The sequence below is a fragment of the Aquarana catesbeiana genome, linkage group LG05 (assembly GCF_042186555.1).
Source record: "Aquarana catesbeiana isolate 2022-GZ linkage group LG05, ASM4218655v1, whole genome shotgun sequence".
Taxonomy (NCBI): Eukaryota; Metazoa; Chordata; class Amphibia; order Anura; family Ranidae; genus Aquarana; species Aquarana catesbeiana.
The window spans coordinates 311,338,874-311,352,904 of record NC_133328.1 but is presented as its reverse complement, the minus strand read 5'-3'; positions in this window follow the sequence as shown (position 1 = coordinate 311,352,904).

Below are 14,031 nucleotides of genomic sequence, written 5' to 3'. Positions count from 1 at the left end.
TGAGGCCATCAGGAACTTGAGATTCAACAACATGACCTGTACAGCGTATGATTACCTGGCTATATTACAGGAGGAGTTTGGGCAGACAGAGAAAGCAGCCACCCTGATTTATCAATTCAAGCATGCCCTTCAACACCAAGGTGACTGTCTGTCTGAATACAGACGGTTGAACAAGATGCCATACCAGATTGTGCTGATAAAATGGTTGATGCATTCAGCCATAGACCAGGCCAGAATAAAGCAAATCCTCAAGAGGGGCCCAACGCTCTGACATAGTCTTGATTCAGCTGAAAACTTCTGCGGGGGTTATGTCCATAAAATATCCCAAGCTCATCAAAGTGGTGAGGAAAGAGGAGGCCATGTTTGATGACAAGCGAGTAGCCATCCATTTAGCATCGACACCTCTGGCTGATGTTGGGTCTGTGGGGGCAATGAAGCCGAAATCTGAGATTGCCGCTCTGAAGTCTCAGATGGCACAGATTATGGAGATAACCCTGCTGGCAGCAAAAGTCACCAAGGTGCCTGACGAGGGTGTCACAAAACTCAGTGTGCCTCCAACCCCACCTACTGCCTCTGGCAAGAAGCAGACAAACCACAAAGTATGCTTCAACTGTGGAGGAGTGGGACATTATCAACGGGTGTGTCCAAGTCCAGTGAAGCCTGAAGCCCAGAGCCAGAGGCCGGCAGGAAACTCCAGAGGGCCCGGTGAAGGAGCCAACTGAGTGCCCATCTACAGTAGCTACCTCCAAAAGCAAGAACGTAAAAACACAGCAGCAGAAGTCCAAACCCTTGCAGCAATGTTCTGCTCCCTTTGACACATACAGCTCGGCATCCGAAATTCAGTGCACACCAGACTCCCTGAACTCAACGGAAACTCAAGCCAAGTCAGGCTTTCCGCAAGAAAGGAGCATGGATACCGGCCAAGGCCACCACTTCCTCCAAGCTCCCTGCCAAGTTGGTGGGACCTTCTCCTGTTGTCTCTATCCAAGTAGAGGGAATCTACACCAAGGCCCTCTTGGATACTGGAGCTCAAGTGACTTTCCTCTACAGAGACTTCTATGACAACCACCTCAAGCACCTGCTATTGCAGAAGTTGGAACTAGAGATATGGTGCATTGGGACTCAGGGCTTCCCCTATGATGGCTATCTACAAGTTAAGCTGATCTTTGATCCCTCCATGGCTGGGAAAACAGAGACCTTTAACACTCTGGCAGTGGTCTGTACACGCCCACCTGGAGCCAACAAGAGATCCCCAATTATAGGGACTAATACTGATCTGGTCCGAAGGCTGTTGACACCTCTTGTCCTGGAACCTGGAACTTCGACTGCGAGTGTGCACCCCATGTTCAAGCAAGCCTACCAGCGGTTGGTGCATGAACAGAAAGCCCCAGCTGAAGGAGTAGGGAAGATCTGGCGCCTAGACCAGTGTGAGAAAGCCATGTGAGGTAGTTTGTCTGTGAGCAACAGTCAAGCTAAGTTGGAAGCAACCAGGCCCTTTCATCGTCCTTAAAGCGGACAGCAATAAAGAGGACATGGGGTTGGAGGTAATTCCCGAAGTGATTTCAACTAAAGTGTTGCAAAGAAGTCACGGGAAGATCTTGGTTTTTGCAGTGTCTGCAATGTAACAGCCTCGCCTGTTACATTGCAGAAGAATGAGTTTGATGTGGGATTTGCAAAAAGTGGCCAAATCCATCTTCAAGAGAATAAGCCGTTCAGAGAAAGAGTCCGACAGATTCCTTTAGGGAACTTGGAAGACCTGCGTGAACAACTGGCAGAACTGAAGAGAGCAGGTATCATCAGAGAGTCCCGGAATCTATACGCTTCCCCAATAGTGGTGGTATGGAAGAACAGTGGGTCACTGAGGTTGTGCATCAACTATCGGATGCTAAACCAAAGGACCATTCCTGACAAATATACCAAGAATAGAAGATGGCTTACAGAGCCTGTCAGGGGCGAAATAGTTTAGCGTGCTGGATTTGAAGAGCGGGTACTACCAAATCCCCATGCACCCTGAGGATCGGGAAAAGACCGCTTTCATTACCCTGGTGGGGTTCTTTGAATTTAACCGCATGCCTCAAAGCCTGTCTGATGCCCTGGTCGCGTTCTAAAGGCTAATGGAGTAGACTGTGGGTGACATGAATCTGATCCAGGTGTTGGTATACTTAGACGACATCATCTTGTTCTGCAGGACTCTCAAGGAGCACAAAGCACCGGGAGAAGGTCCTGAAGAAATTCCATGATGAGGGGTTGAAGCTTTCTCTAGAGAAGGGCTAGTTTTATCAACCTTTGGTCAATTACCTTTGCAACATCATGTCTGCCGACAGAGTGGCCACGGACCCCCAGAAGCTGGAAGCCCTCACCTCCTGGCCGAGGCCTACTAGTGTGACCAGGCTTAGGTAATTTCTGGGATTCTGCTCATATTACAGGAGATTTGTCGAAGGATTCGCTAAAATAGCTCACCCACTCAATGAGCTACTGAAAAGCAAAGAGGAAGACCATAATCCAGATCCAACTAAGCCTGTCAGACCAGCTGGAGGGCCCAGAAAGCCCAAAGAGTCCATTCAGGAACAGTGGATTGCCGAGTGTTAATAAGCGTTTAGGTAGCTTAAGTGGGGCCTCACAACTGCTCCAGTCCTGGCCTATGCAGATCCAACTAAGCCATATGAACTACATGTAGATGCCAGCCGAGAAGGTTCAGGATGGGTGCTGTATCAAGAGCATGACGGGCGCCTACGGCCTGTTGCCTATGTGAGTCGGAGTTTAACACATGCCGAGAAGAACTACCCCACGCACATGAGATTACCTGTATGGTGTAGAGTTTGTGATTAAAACTGACAATAATCCCCTCACATACCTACTCACTACCGCCAAGTTGGATGCCACGGGTCACAGATGGTTGGCTGCTCTATCAGGATTTAATTTTAGCCTAAAATACCGGCCGGGGATCGGGAACAAGGATGCAGACACTTTGTCAAGAAGACCCCACTGTTCCTGAGAATCCCCAGAAGAATGGACCCAGCTGACCCCTGAAGGGGTGCGAGTCCTATGTCAAGGATCAGAACAGCAAGCCAGGACCGAGGACATTGGAGTGTCATCCGCTGGTGTCCCCAGGTGTTATTGCAACATCACCCAATTCGAGAGTGATGGTCTGCCCAAGCTCTCAAAGAAAGATTTGCGAAGGGACCAGTTGGAAGACCCTCTCTGTAGCTTGGCATTGAAGGCCTTGGAGAGTCAACGCCCTGACTTGCCCCTCACTGACTCCCCAAAGGAAGCCCGCCTGCTGCATAGGGAGTGGGATCGGTTGCAAATGCACCAGGGAGTGGTCTACTGAAGGGGCCCCTCTGATGATCCCGAAGAAAAATGGCAGTTATTCCTGCATAGGGAGACAGTGTTAACTGCCTTACATGACCATCATGGTCATCTAGGGTCCGAGATGACTTTTCACCTGGTGAGGGACCGGTTCTACTGGCCCTGCATGCGGGCTGAATTCGAGGGCTATTGCCACTCCTGCCTCAGATGTATCTAAAGGAAGACTTTGCCTCACCAAGCTGCCCCAATGGGCCATCATCAGAGCCAGGGACCCATGGAGCTGGTGTGCATTGACTTTCTGTGCTTGGAGCCTGATCTGAATGGACAGGGAAATATCCTGGTAGTAACTGACCACTTCACTCAGTATGCCGAGGCATTTCCTACTAAGGACCAACAGGCATCCACGGTGGCCAAGATCTTAGTAGAGAAGTTCTTTGCGCACTATGGCCTGCCCCATGTATCCACTCCAATCAAGGGAGAGATTTTGAGAGCAGTCTTATCAAGAGACTTTTAGATCTAATGGGCATCAAGAAGGCTAGAACCATCCCGTACCATCCTCAAGGAGATCCTCAACCAGAGAGATTCAACCAAATTCTCCTGGACATGCTCGGGACACTAACTTTAGGACAAAAGCAGCACTGTAGCAGCTATCGTGTATACTTACAATAGCACTGCAAATTATGCCATGGATACTCTCCCTAATGGTTGATCTTTGTGTGGGAGGACTGGCTGCCAGTAGACTTGGCTTTCGGCACGTTCCTGGACCATAATTCAGCAATGTCCCACATAGGGTATGTGGATCGCCTGCCGAGAAGCCTGAAGACTGACTATGATAAGGCTCAAGCTGCCTCAGATGCCCGAGGACAGAGGAACAAGAGGAACTTGGACCTCAGGGTACGAGTGCAGGACTTGCAACCAGGCGACAGAGTGCTGCTGAAGAATTTGGGTGTGCCTGGGAAGCACAAGTTGGCTGATCACTTGAAATAACAGCCCTATGTCATTTGTAAGCAGCTGCCAGGGCTCCCAGTGTAACAGATCCGGCCCGAGGGAAGCACAGGCCCGCTGAAGACTTGACCTCCCAATCATGTGTTGCCTCTGTCGGAGGCAGTTTGTGTGCCACTACAGCCAGATCCACAGTCCACACCCATGGCCTCTTAGAGATCCCAACCCATGACTAGATCTCAGTCTGTACCCCTTGCTGTAGACGAGGAGGACAGTGAAGATGAGGAGATGGGAATAAACTGGTTGTGGCCATCTCAAATGCCGGGGTCTGCTCCCCCCCCTCCCTTCCTCTCCTTCCAAGATTCCAGACATTGGGATTCTCAGACCAGAGGCTCCTGAATTTGTGCCTCAGAATAAGCCTCTGGAAGACCCCCAATCTTCCTTGCTGGCAGCAGATTCTGTGGTGTTTTCTTCCTTTGTTGAAGCTGAAATGCAAGAAGCTGAAGTGAAAGTGCAAGAGAAAGAAGTGGCTGTGGATGAAGAAGAGACCAGTTGTCAGGAAGGCTCTGTCAGAAGACAGAATAATAGCTGCAGAAGAATGCCTGGAAGAAGAGGAACGTTAGTGCATGCTAACGTGCAAACGCATATGCGCGGGAATGTGAACATGTGTACACATACGCGCATGCGTGAATGTGCACGGTGCATTCTGTATCAGATAAGGGCGGCAAATGGGCTATTTAAGCTGGATCAGCACCCAGGATCAGCGTTCTGTGAGAATCCTGTTTCCTGTTACCTGTATTTGCTCTTGAAGTATTGAAGCTTGTTTCTGACTATTCCTGTTTTCCACCCGCATCGACCCCGGCTTGTCCTTTGACCATTCTCCTGCCTCCGCATCTGTACTTGATCTGATTGTTTTGTGTATGACCTGGCTTGTCTGACTCTGCTTAAGTTCCAGCCCCTCCAGAGCTACCAAGTAGCTAGCACCTGTCCAGTAGGGATGAGCCGAATACCCCCCCGGTTCGGTTCGCACCAGAACCTGCAAACGGACCGAAAATTCGCACAAACGTTAGAGCCCCATTGAAGTCTATGGGACTTGAACGTTCGAAATCAAAAGTGCTAATTTGCATGGTATTGTCCTAAAAAGGGTTTGGGGACCTGGGTCCTGCCCCAGGGGACATGTATCAATGCAAAAAAAAAAGTTTTAAAAACAGCAGTTTTTTCGGGAGAAGTGATTTTAATGATGCTTAAAGTGAAAAAAAAGTGAAATATTCCTTTAAATATTGTACCTGGGGGGTGTCTATAGTATGCCTGTAAAGTGGCACGTGTTTCCCGTGCTTAGAACAGTCCCTGCACAAAATGACAATTTAAAGGAATAAAAGTCATTTAAAACTGCTTACGGCTTTAATGTAATGTCCGGTCCCGGTAATATGGATGAAAATCAGTGAGACAAACGGCATTGGTAACCCCCCCCCAGTCCATTACCAGGCCCTTTGGGTCTTGTATGGATATTAAGGGGAACCCCGCACCCAAATTAAAAAACAGGAAAGGCGTGGGGCCCCAGGCCCTCTTAACAGCAGTATACAGGCGGTGCAAACAAGACAGGGACTGTAGGTTTGTTGTTAAGTAGAATCTGTTTGTGATTTTGAACTGGTACATTTTTAAAGTGTAGCTCCAGCCAAAAAATCTATTTTTAAGCTTTTTGGAAAACATAGGGAAGGGTTATTACCCCTGTGACATTTGTTTTGCTGTCTGTGCACCTCTTCAGAAGATTTTACCTCACTTTCTGTCCCAATGACAAATGTTTTTTGACAATTTGGGGTTTTTAGTGAAACAAGGATTCGTGATAAAGCATCAGTGGACAGGAGACACGTTTTTCCCATATTAACTCTTACAGGAGAGAATTTCCCTTCCTAGGGGTAGATTTCATCTCACTTCCTGTTGTCTCCTTCCGTTTGCAAGTAGGAGTCTTTTGTAAGTTGGATGTTTGAAAGTAGGGGCCTGCCCCATATACTCTGCAGAAATTGCGGCCTTAGGTGTTGGTGTTGCCACAACACTGTAAGCCCTCACAGCTACTCTTGGTGGGCGCAGAAACGGGCCCTGCTGTGAAATATTAGATCAAGAATTGTAATTACATGCACCTGTTGAACAGGGGCGGAAAAATTGGGCCTTTGGTGGTGGTGGTGGTGTTGCCACAATACTGTAAGTCCTCACATTTACTCTTGGTGGGAGCTGGAATGGGCCCTGCTGTGAAATATTAGATCAAGAATTGTAATTACATGCACCTGTTTATGAGGGGCAGAAAAATTGGACCTTAGGCACTGGTGCCACAACACTGCAACCCCTCACAGATACTCTAGTTGGAACGCAGGAATGAGCCCTCCTGTAAAATATTGCATCAAAAATTGTAATTACATGCCCCTGTTAAACAGGGGCTGAAAAATTGGGCCTTAGCCACTGGTGGCGGCGCCCAGAACCAAAAATATTCTTACAAGCTATCAGCATGATCATTGAGGAGGAAGAGGATAGTCACTCAGCATAACAGGATAGTCACTCAGCATCAGCATAGGCAGTCTTTGAAGGGATCTGACATTTCAAAAAAAAATATTCGGTTACATCAGCATCAGGTGATTGGTAGCTGGTGGTGATCCAAGACTGATTCATTTTTATGAAGGTCAGTCGATTGACCGAGTCGGTGGACAGGCACCCCCTGTGATCGGTTACAAAACCTCCAGCAGCACTGAATGTGCGTTCCGAAAGAACGCTGGATGCAGGACAGGCCAGTAGCTCAATTGCATACTGTGCAAGCTCTGGCCAGTGATACATCCTCAAGACCCAGTAACCCAGAGGATTTTCAGGGAAAGGTGTCCAAGTCAGATCTTGCCCCTAGGTATTCCTGTACCATGTAAAACAGACGCTGGCGATGGTTGCTGGAACCATACCTTGGGGCTGCGGGCTAAAAAATTGTCTGAACGCATCGGTCAGATGGCCACCTTCTCCACCGCTCCTTCTTCGACTGACCGAAGCCTCAGCAACACGTTGTCCAGGAACAGGAGTTTGTAACCTCCCAGTCCTCTGGGAACGCGTTGCACAGACCTTTCTGCAAGGCTTCCCGAAGATGTTTCATCCTCTGCTCCCTCTGCGAAGGCAAGATAAGGTCCGCAACCTTACCCTTTTAATGTGGATTAAGGAGGGTTGCCAGCCAGTATTGATCCCTCTCCTTGATACCACGAATACGAGGATCCTTCTGCAGGCTTTGCAGGATCAGGGAGGCCATGCAGCATAGGTTTGCTGAGGCATTCGGTCCAGAGTCCTCTGGGTCACTAAGGACGACCTGATCCGCAGCCACCTCCTCCCAGCCACGTACAAGTCCATGGGTTTCTTGGTACTGTAAATTATCCCTTAAAGACTGCTGCTGATGCTGAGTGCCAGGCTCCACCTCCATGCTGACACAATCTTCCTCTTCCTCCTCCTCCTCGTCCTCTTCCTGTGTGATCGGGGGGCACGCAGGAACACTGTCTGGATAAAGGGGGCCTTGAGAGCTAAGGAAGTCCTCCTCTTCCTGCCTCTGTTCTGCCTCAAGTGCCCTGTCCATTATTCCACGTAGCGTGTGCTCTAAGGGGGACAGTGTCACTGATGCATGCACTGTCACTGCTCATCATCCTTGTGGCCTCCTCAAATGGTGACAGGACAGTGCATGCATCCCTGATCATGGCCCACTGGTGTGGGGAAAAAAAACAAGCTCCCCTGACCCTGTCCTGGTGCCATAGTCGCACAGGTACTCATTGATGGCCCTCTGCTGCGTGTGCAGCCACTGCAGCATGGCCAACTTTGAGTTCCACCTGGTGGGCATGTCACAGATTAGGCGGTTCTTGGGCAGGTAAATTCCATTTGGAGGTCAGCCAGCTGAGCACTGGCATTACATGACCTGCGGAAATGCACACAGACGTTCCTGGCCTGCCTCAGGACATCCTGTAAGCCTGGGTACCTGCCCAAGAACTGCTGCACCACCAAGTTAAGGACGAGAGCCAAACAGGGCACATGGGTCATTGGGTCATGGGTCAGGAGCTGTCATTGTCCCTGTCGGAGGGCGGAGATGAGATTAGTGTCATTGTCGCAAACCACCATACCTGCCTTAAGCTGGCGTGGCGTCAACCACCTCTGCACCTGCCCCTGCAGAGCTGAAAGAATCTCTGCCCCAGTGTGGCTCCTGTCCCCCAAGCACACCAGCTCAAGCACCGCATGGCATCTTTTTGCCTGCATGCTTGCGTAGCCCCTTGAACGCCTATGGAGCACCACTGGTTCCAAAGTCAAATAAGCACAGGAAGAGGCCATGGAGGAAGAATAAGAGGAGGGGGTGGAGGAGAGAGGTTTGGCAGAATCCCCACTAGTAGTATTTTGGAGGCGTGGTGGCAGAACAACCTCCAACACTACTGCACCTTGTCCTGCATCCTTCCTAGCTGCCAGAAGAGTCACCCAGTGCGCGGTGAAAGATAGGTAACGTCTCTGTCCATGCCTGCTGGACCATGAGTCAGCGGTAATATGCACCTTACCACTGACCGCCCTGTACAGCGAGGCCAAGACATTGCCTTCCACATGCCAGTAGAGAGCCGGAATCGCCTTCCATGAGAAAAAGTGGTGTTTGGGAACTTGCCACTGAGGAACCGCACATTCCATAAACTCACAGAAGGGGGCAGAGTCTACCAACTGAAAAGACAGCAGTTGAAGTGCTAGCAGTTTAGGCAAGCTAGAATTCAACCGCTGGGCATGTGAATGGCTGGAAGTGAACTTCTTTCGGCGGTGCAGCAGCTGGGGCAGGGAAATTTGCCTGGTACAATCTGACGTCGGTGTACCGATAGCAGATTGCCCCCAAGTACTTGGCTGTGACACACCTAATTCTACACCTTCATTCCTCTCAGTGCAGGTCTCAGAGAGGACTGAAGGTATAGTGGGGTTGGAGATCCCAGCTGATGAGGAGCAAGGAGAGGTCCTCTTTGTTTTTTGGTGTGGGTCTTTAGGTACGCTTGCCAACGAACTGCATGGCAGGTCAACATATGTCTGGTCAAGCATGTGGTGCCCAAGCGAGAGATGTTTTGGCCACGTGAGATACGCTTGAGACATATGTTGCAAATAGCAGTGGTGGGATCTGATGCACTCATCTCAAAAAAGGCCCACACCAAAGAACTTTTGCAATAACGTGCAAAAACAGCAGCGCCCTGCACATGCGGAGCTCTGCGGTGTGATGCAGTCGGTGTGCTGCACTTAAGCTGGCCCCTGGAGGGCATCCTGCCTCGTTGGTGATGTGCCTCCTCCTCTCTCCTATCAGGCACCCACGTGGAGTCAGTGACCTCATCATCCCCTCCCTCCTCATCACTGGCTGTATGCTGCAGCTGGGGGAACATGACTGCAAGATTGCTGTCCTTCTTGGGCACCCCCTCTCTCTGGGCTCACGTTACTGCCTTCCTCTAGCTGGGTACCATCATCAGGGCCTTCAAAACGCTGGGCATCCTCCTGGAGCATGTACCCAACACTGTGGTCAAACAGCACAGGGGACTCCTCAGGAGGACATGGTGGGGCTAGGGAAGGAGTCACTGATGCCTTTGAGCCAAGGGAAGAGGCCGCGTTGGCAGCTGCTTTGCCAGACAAAGTATCCTGAGCATAGGTGAGAGAGGATGAGGAGGATGAGGATGGCTTGGTCATCCACTCTACCAAGTCTTCTGCATGTTGCAGCTCAAAATGGCCAGCTGCCGAAAAAAAGGACAAGCGTGTCCCACGGCCACGTGCTGATGAGGACACACTGTCTCCACGACCAGCACTGTTGCCTCTAGACACAGAGCCTGCTTGCCCTATTTTATTGGCTTGTGACTGTCTGACTCTCCTTGTTGGCCTTCCAGACATACTAATGGCCTGCAGTGAGATGTAGCTGCACAAAGCTGGGATGTATATATATATACTGATACTGCAGCTAGCAGAATCAACTGCCTGCCTGTAGTATTATTAGTATGAGAACACCAGCAATTGTCTTCAGGTAGCTTTAGGTGCACACTGTGCAGAGGACGCAATACACTAACTGTAAATACTGTAAGTGCCTGCCTGTGGTATTAATAGGAGCAGAACAACAGCAATTGTCTTCAGGTAGTTTTAGGTGCACACTGTGCAGAGGACGCAATACACTAACTGTAAATACTGTAAGTGCCTGCCTGTGGTATTAATAGGAGCAGAACAACAGCAATTGTCTTCAGGTAGCTTTAGGTGCACACTGTGCTGAGGACGCAGTACACTAACTGTAAATACTGTAGCTGCCTGCCTGTGGTATTAATAGGATTAGAAGAACACCACTAATTTTCTTCAGGTAGCTTTAGGTGCACACTGTGTAGAGAACGCACTACACTAACTTGTAAATACAACAGCTGCCTGCGGTACTGTACTAATAGCATCAGAAGAACACCACTAATTGTCTTCAGGTAGCTTTAGGTGCACACTGTGCAGAGGATGCAGTACACTAACTGTAAATACTGTAGCTGCCTGCCTGTGGTATTAATAGGAGCAGAACAACAGCAATTGTCTCCAGGTAGCTTTAGGTGCACACTGTGCAGAGGAGGCACTACACTAACTGTAAATACTGTAGCTGCCTGTCTGTGGTATTAATAGGATCGGAAGAACACCACCAATTTTATTCAGGTAGCTTTGGGTACACACCGTGCAGAGGACAAAGTACACTAACTGTAAATACTGTAGCTGCCTGCCTGTGGTATTAATAGGAGCAGAACAACAGCGATTGTCTTCAGGTAGCTTTAGGTACACACTATGCAGAGGATGCAGTACACTAACTGTAAATACTGTAGATGCCTGTCTGTGGTATTAATAGGATCAGAAGAACACCACCAATTTTATTCAGGTAGCTTTAGGTGCACACTGTGCAGAGGACACAGTACACTAACTGTAAATACTGTAGCTGCCTGCCTGTGGTATTAATAGGAGCAGAACAACAGCAATTTTCTTCAGGTAGCTTTAGGTGCACACTGTGCCGAGGATGCAGTACACTAACTGTAAATACTGTAGCTGCCTGCCTGTGGTATTAATAGGAGCACAAGAACACCACCAATTTTCTTCAGGTAGCTTTAGGTGCACACTGTGCAGAGGACGCACTACACTAACTTGTAAATAGAGCAGCTGCCTGCGATACTGTACTAATAGGATCAGAGAACACCACTAATTTTCTTCAGATAGCTTTAGGTGCACACTGTGCAGAGGACACAGTACACTAAATGTAAATACTGTAGATGCCTGCCTGTGGTATTAATAGGAGCAGAACAACAGCAATTGTCTCCAGGTAGCTTTAGGTACACAGTGTGCAGAGGACACACTACACTAACTGTAAATACTGTAGCTGCCTGTCTGTGGTATTAATAGGATCAGAAGAACAGCACTAATTTTCTTCAGGTAGCTTTAGGTGCACACTGTGCAGAGGACACAGTGCACTAACTGCAAACACTGTAGCTGCCTACCTGTGGTATTAACAGGAGCAGAACAACAGCAATTGTCTCCAGGTAGCTTTAGGTGCACACTGTGCAGAGGATGCAGTTCACTAACTGTAAATACTGTAGCTGCCTGTCTGTGGTATTAATAGGATCGGAAGAACACCACCAATTTTATTCAGGTAGCTTTGGGTACACACTGTGCAGAGGACAAAGTACACTAACTGTAAATACTGTAGCTGCCTGCCTGTGGTATTAATAGGAGCAGAACAACAGCAATTGTCTTCAGGTAGCTTTAGGTGCTCACTGTGCAGAGGACGCAGTACACTAACTGTAAATACTTTAGCTGCCTGCCTGTGGTATTAATAGAATTAGAAGAACACCACTAATTTTCTTCAGGTAGCTTTAGGTGCACACTGTGTAGAGGACGCACTACACTAACTTGTAAATACAACAGCTGCCTGCGGTACTGTACTAATAGGATCTGAAGAACACCACTAATTGTCTTCAGGTAGCTTTAGGTGCACACTGTGCAGAGGATGGAGTACACTAACTGTAAATACTGTAGCTGCCTGCCTGTGGTATTAATAGGAGCAGAACAACAGCAATTGTCTCCAGGTAGCTTTAGGTGCACACTGTGCAGAGGACACAGTGCACTAACTGTAAATACTGTAGCTGCCTGTCTGTGGTATTAATAGGATCAGAAGAACACCACTAATTTTCTTCAGATAGCTTTAGGTGCACACTGTGCAGAGGACACAGTACACTAACTGTAAATACCGTAGCTGCCTGCCTGTGGTATTAATAGGAGCAGAACAACAGCAATTGTCTTCAGGTAGCTTTAGGTACACACTATGCAGAGGACGCAGTACACTAACTGTAAATACTGTAGATGCCTGTCTGTGGTATTAATAGGATCAGAAGAACACCACCAATTTTATTCAGGTAGCTTTAGGTGCATACTGTGCAGAGGACACAGTACACTAACTGTAAATACTGTAGCTGCCTGCCTGTGGTATTAATAGGAGCAGAACAACAGCAATTTTCTTCAGGTAGCTTTAGGTGCACACTGTGCAGAGGATGCAGTACACTAACTGTAAATACTGTAGCTGCCTGCCTGTGGTATTAATAGGAGCAGAAGAACACCACTAATTTTCTTCAGGTAGCTTTAGGTGCACACTGTGCAGAGGATGCATTACACTAACTTGTAAATACTACAGCTGCCTGTGGTACTGTACTAATGGGATCAGAAGAACACCACTAATTTTGTTTAGGTAGCTTTAGGTGCACACTGTGCAGAGGACGCACTAAACTAACTTGTAAATACTGCAGCTGCCTGTGGTACTGTACTAATAGGATCAGAAGAACACCACTAATTTTCTTCAGGTAGCTTTAGGTGCACACTGTGCAGAGGACGCACTAAACTAACTTGTAAATACTGCAGCTGCCTGCGGTACTGTACTAATAGGATCAGAAGAACACCACTAATTTTCTTCAGGTAGCTTTAGGTGGACACTGTGTAGAGGACACAGTACACTAACTGTAAATACTGGAGCTGCCTGCGGTACTGTACTAATAGGATCAGAAGAACACCACTAATTTTGTTTAGGTAGCTTTAGGTGCACACTGTGCAGAGGACACACTAAACTAACTTGGAAATACTGCAGCTGCCTGCGGTACTGTACTAATAGGATCAGAAGAACACCGCTAATTTTCTTCAGGTAGCTTTAGGTGCACACTGTGCAGAGGACGCACTACACTAACTTGTAAATACTACAGCTGCCTGTGGTACTGTACTAATAGGATCAGAAGAACTCCACTAATTCTCTTTAGGTAGCTCTAGGTGCACACTGTGCAGAGGACGCACTACACTAACTCGTAAATACTGCAGCTGCCTGTGGTACTGTACTAATAGGATCAGAAGAACACCACTAATTTTGTTTAGGTAGCTTTAGGTGCACACTGTGCAGAGGACGCACTACACTTACTTGTAAATACTACAGCTGCCTGTGGTACTGTATTAATGGGATCAGAAGAACACCACTAATTTTCTTCAGGTAGCTTTAGGTGCACACTGTGCAGAGGATGCACTACACTAACTTGTAAATACTACAGCTGCCTGTGGTACTGTGCTAATGGCATCAGAAGAACACCACTAATTTTCTTCAGGTAGCTTTAGGTGCACACTGTGCAGAGGACGCACTACACTAACTTGTAAATACTACAGCTGCCTGCAGTACTGTGCTAATAGGATCAGAAGAACACCATTAATTTTCTTCAGGTAGCTTTGGGTGCACACTGTGCA